This window comes from Empidonax traillii, unplaced genomic scaffold (genome assembly GCF_003031625.1).
Source record: "Empidonax traillii isolate 1590-97213 ecotype Southwest subspecies unplaced genomic scaffold, ASM303162v1 scaffold176:size2985712, whole genome shotgun sequence".
NCBI classification, from domain to species: domain Eukaryota; kingdom Metazoa; phylum Chordata; class Aves; order Passeriformes; family Tyrannidae; genus Empidonax; species Empidonax traillii.
The window spans coordinates 2,324,095-2,329,995 of NW_020955369.1; positions in this window are offsets into that span (position 1 = coordinate 2,324,095).

Below are 5,901 nucleotides of genomic sequence, written 5' to 3' on the forward strand. Positions count from 1 at the left end.
TGAGTGCAATAAAGATTAATTTCTTCCCTGTTCTTTTGTAGGCAGCAAATAGGATGCTGGAGCCCCCAAACACCTCTGCTTTCAGGTAGGCACCACAATGACCTGAGCAAGTTCAGGTTTGGACTTCAGAGCAAATTCAAATCCAGCAGAAAAGCTCAAGCCACAAACGTTGTGTTCCACTGTCATGATTCGAGTACCATGATGCTGACATTTTGATCCTGACAAGCACTGCCAAACATGCTAATTTTGTCATTTTTTTGAGCAGCTGGCATGGCACAGGGGGTCAAAGGATCAAAAGGATCTGATTTGCTAGGAACAGTAGCAGTAAAAAATATGGTGCCCAAAATTATAGACAGCGATTTTATTTCTTCACTCAGGTATCTCTGTGGAATTTTTCATTTGTGACCTCAACCAAGTTAGATCATCTTATGCTCACCTCTTCACATGTACGTGCTTCCAAACCAGCAAAAAATCCTAGTCAGTTACTAAACCTCTAACTAATTAGTAGTTAAACTGCCCTAGGCATCCAACTGAAAACTCATTTCATCATTTCATAAACTATTTTCTTTCCTGCTAGACATCACCAGCAGACATATAAACACATAAATAAGTAAAATTACCATTTCCATGGAAACTTGAACCAAACCAAAATAAAATAACCTACAACAAAAGTCCTTAAAATTTTCCAGTGCATGAATCTGCCATTTATATAAAACCTTAAGGTAGAAGGACTAAATTCACAATATGCCAGATTATTTTTAAACATCTTCTGATAAAATATCCTCAGCTGTCTTGTTCACAAGGCACCCCAGGGTCTCAAGGCCCCACTGGTTCCCTAGGAACGCTTCCTGGGAGCTGGTGCATCCTGCCAAAGCCATGGCGTTGGTACCAATGACAAAGTGAACTTCAGAGAAAAAGGACCAGTTGCTAAGAACACCACACTACCCATCACTGGCTGTTTTAAACTCAGAGAGCAGTTTTAGCAGAATGGCCACAGTAACTGCAGCCATCAGAGCAAACTAATGGAAGAAGTTGCCTACCCTGAAATACTCCCTAATCACTTCAGGCTTTCCCTGGTAAAATATACATCTCATTTTCAGCCCCGAGGGAAGAAAGGAGTTGTTCCGATCCACGTGAAGACGTGGTTGGAAGTGTAAAATTATTTTCCCTTGCAGCAGCCAGACGCAGCTCTGAAGTGCCGTGAGAGGAAAAGCAGCATCCCTGGGACCGCTCCTGAGCCTTCCCGTCCAGGGGAAAACAAAACAAAAAAGAACAATCAAATTTTATTTACACGCACCGCAGGTCTTTAACGACGAGAGCGGCTCTGCTGGTGATTCGGGAATGAAGCAGGAACACATTCCGGGAGCAGCGGGAACCTCCCCAGCCCGGCAGGTGCCGCTGCGGCCCCGCAGGAGGCGCCGCTCCCTCCTCCGGGTGTTGTCCCGGCATCGCGGAATGGTTTGGGCTGGAAGGGACCTCAAACACCACCCAGCAGTTCCGACCCCCCGCCGTGGGCAGGGACACCTCCCACTAAACAGGGTTGCTCCGAGCCCCATCCAGCCCGGCCCTGAGCACCGCCGGGGATGGGGAGCCCGCAAGGTGCCTGGGCAGCCCACGGTCCTCATCCCCCAAAGCCAGACCTCAACACTAAGTAAATCTATATAGACTGAAGAAATTTAAAATATTTTGGAATCTTTTTACCCCTGGACATCCCCACAGCGTTCCCAGATATACAGCTGTCTCCACTGCTGAGGGAGGCATTCGTGTTTCTTTTCCACAGAGCCCAGCAGCCCCTACCCGCTTCTGCAGAGACTCTGAAGGGATCACTTCCAGCATCAGGCTCTCCAGTAAACATAAAAAAATATGACAGGCATAAAAGCAAACTAACCCCAGTCCAGATAAATCCACAGGCTCTGTAAAATCTGCAATATAAAAGCATTGTCAATAGCACATATGTTTTCTGCACTTAAAGAAAAGCTGTCCAAATTAGTGCATTCATTTTAAATTATTTCCTGGGTAGGCCAGCTGAAAAACCCAACAGGAAAATTAAAAAAAAAAAAAAAATTATTTATAGGCTGCCACTCCAGCAGAAACTTCCAGATTTTTAGTTTTGGGGAGATGGGCCACTTCACAAATATAACCTTTTAAAATACTGTAACACAGTAGGTAAGAACTTGGTCAAAACTAAACAAATAGGAAACTTCAAGTGTATTAACTGCATTCCTCGTTCAGCTGTCACCATGTAAGGTTTTTCAAACAGCAAAACTTTTGTTTTCAGCACATCCATGTTCATTTGCAGCCTGTCTGATGCATTTTAAACTCTTTATGTTTCTCCAGTGGAGGAGGCCTGCTACTAACCTGAAATTTGTAATTCAGGGATTTAACACGTAGAAGTAGCTTCCAGCATGCCAACCTGATGATCTCCTGCACGGCCCTGCTGCACACACTGTTGGGAAATTTGCTTTCTGTAGAGCCAGGAGAACTGTTTCGTGACAGCACACTGTGTTGGTGTTAAAGAAAGCCAAGTCTATCTGTACCAGGTGGTACATGGAGTTCCATCATTAGCTTCAGGGAGACCAGGGATCACCAGAGGAGTTTTCCCATTCCAATCTCATGGCTTTTAAACACTGCCCACAAGATGCAAGACCAAAATTTCTGGTTTGCCACAGAATCACAGTCTAGGTAAGGCTGGAGGGGACCATAGTGGATCATCTGGTCCAACCTCCCTTCTCAAACAGGGTGATCCTAGAGCACGTGGTACAGGATTGCATCCAGACAGTTCTGGAATACCTCAAGTGAGGGAGACTTCACACCCTCCCTGGGAAGCCTGTTCCAGCGTGCAGACACCTACACAGTAAAGAAGTTCTTCCTCATGTTCAGGTGGAACTTCCTGTGCATCAGTTCCTTCCCGTTGCCTCTTGTCCCATTGCTTGGCACCACCAAGCAAAGCCTGGTCCATGCCCTGACCCCTCCCTGCAGACACTGATGGGGCCCCCTCTCAGTCGTCTCTTCTTGAGGCTAAACAGGCCCAGCTCCCTCAGCCTTTCCTCATAAGAGATGCTCCAGTTCCTTAATCATCTTCATAGCCCTCCGCTGGACCCAATCCAGGTGCTCCATGTCTCTCTTGTCCTGAGGAGCTCAGCATTAGACATGGCACTCCAGATGGTCCTCACCAAGGCTGAGAAGAGGGGCAGGATCACCTCCCTCGACCTGCTGGTAATGCTCTTCCTAATGCACCCCAGGATACCACTGGCCTTCTTGCCCACAAGGGCACACTGCTTTTTTTGCTCCCAAGACATTTTTGTGGCGTCACTACAGAGGTTTCTTATTACTGGGAACTTCTTTCCAGGGAAAGCATTCCTAGTGAAAGCAGGGGAAGGAGTAACATCCTGCACAGACCTCTTCATCAGTGAGCTGAAATATAAGCAATGACTGTAGAAATCTGAAAATGCTTTAAAATCTGAAGGAAGGATACACACTGCCATGAGTCAGTCAGTCAATTACGGCACAGCTGAGACTACTCAGTGAGCTGGATTCAATTGTGTGCAGGTTTAATATAGGATACTCCACTACTTAGAAAGTAAGGCCATCGCTTCCCTTATCCAACAGGGCTTGTACCCTAGGAAGGAGAGACTCAGAAGGGACTTTAAAAGAAGTAAAAATGAGCTTGCAGGTGTGACACTGAACAGGAGAGTGGCAAAGCAGGAACTCAGCCGGGGAAGCAGACAGCTGACAGAGTCAGCCCATGCACAAGCCTGGAGCTGCAGTTCTGCCAATGACAAGGGGAAGGAGGGGAACAACCAGCGTGCAGGCAGTGACTCCTATGGAAAATAAGGGTTTTCTCCCAACTAATGGCATCAGTCCCACTTGCAGAAAACGGCGTGCCTGTCTCCCTACAGTGCCTGTCCAGAATGCGCCCATTTCCCTTCCTTCTTCCACTGTAGAGAGCCCCACTCCCTCATCTCTCATGGCCAAATCCAGCTTTGCCTACACTGTTGAGAAGCACTGAGCCTCCTCTGGGCAAAGAGCCTGCAGATTAGGGAACACAGCAGCCTTCCCTCCCCCACTTTTCAGAAATCCTGACAGAATATCTCTGTCTGCTCACACCTCTGAGTATTTCTGTAGCAGATAACACCTCTCTCATCTTTTCTGAACTCCACTGGCACCAAACTCCACAGTACTTTACCTCTGGAAAGAAGTGACAGACTACAGTACGTAGAAGCCCTCAGCATTTACTCATTGTCCAGCACTTCCCTGTAAATATTCTTTGCACAGCACCCTTTTATAGACTGCTTGTAACCAGCATTTGTAACCACTCGCACACCACTTACAACCAAATTATTCAGTATTAATAGTAGAAATAAGACAAGACAGATGAGTTTAAAACTGGTGTTACTAATAGCCTCTCCTCTGACCCAGAGCTTAGCAGTATTTGGTGGCTACTTTAGACCTCTTTGCCAAGCATGTGATCTTTTCCTTAAAAAACATACAAAGAAAAAAACGCAAGCAAACAACAAAATTATAGTAGTGGGTCCTGAGCTCACTACTTAGTTTCAGAAGTTTTTTGGTTGGGGACAGTAGGGAATTAGCCAGGTAATAGGATCGAGAACTGAGGATAACAACTGCAAAGTTGAAAAACTTAAATGAACTTCTGATAGAACGTGACCACTGCAACTCATCAGAATTTCTTGCTTCACACCAAAAGTTGACATTATGCATTTACAAAATAAGTCTCTTTAAAGCAAACATATATAATCCCAAATCTCCTTAAAATTACTATAGAGCAAATAAAAATCCATCATAAATACTTTTGAGTCAGTATTTTCAGCTGTCTGTCTACTCCAGGAACAAAGACAGGAGAACAAACACACTACCCATGCAAGTGCTCTCCCAAATGGTTTATGAACAATTATTACCAGATTTTACCTGTGGACTTCTACTTTCTAAGAAAAGGTACCCAGCTTTCCTAATCTTGTGAGGAATAATGTCAAGAGAAAAATTCTTTAATTTCACTTTGTAACTAATAAGAAAACAACTTTATGGCTCTTCTCTGTCAACCAACAGGTAATTAACTCCATCACCTGCCCTTTCAGACAAACAAATTCACAGAGCACGAAGCACCATAAAATCTCTTAGGAAGTCCAGGTAACACAGAGATGTCACTGTCTTCACTGGAGCAGAACAATGGCAAACAAAACCAGTGCTGTTTTACTTTCCCACTGCAAGGCATTTGAATGAAAGCCTTAAACTGGACCAAGGGGGAAGGGGAGCAAATTCTTAAAACACAGCAGTGTAATACTCTGCACTCAAAGCATGTTAAGGTCTGCATACTTCAGAGGGATGCTCATTTGTTCAAGCACCTTGCAACAACCACATAACTAAAATCACCATCAGCTGAGAGTGGAACAAGCATCTGTGCTAAATATAATTCCAGGTCTTAACCTCACATTCAGAGGCATTGGAGATGACAAGCTTTCTTTCAGAAATTCAGAGAGAAATTGTACATATTCCAAACCAGAATGTACTTGTTCAAAGCAGACTGTGGTCATGGCAGGGAGGAGATAAGAAGTTTTTTGTGCATCCAAACTCAACTTGGACTTCTTAGCACAATATTATCTCCCCGGAGGAATGGGGATATTGTTATTTGATTTTGTGAGGAAGGTTTGGTTTTGTTTTTGTTTGGTTGGTTTTTTTAAAACCTGCTTTGTGAGATGAAAAACTTAAAGAAACTTTCCAAACAAAAGAGCTTCACAAGCAGATTAAATGAATGTATTACTGTGAGTTATTAAAAGTCACAAATTTCTCAGTTTCATAGATCAAGGTTTCTTTCAAAAGCCAAACACTCCAACCTCTAAGAAGGAGGTTTTCTTCAAACTGCATTATGTGACACTGATTTTTTTT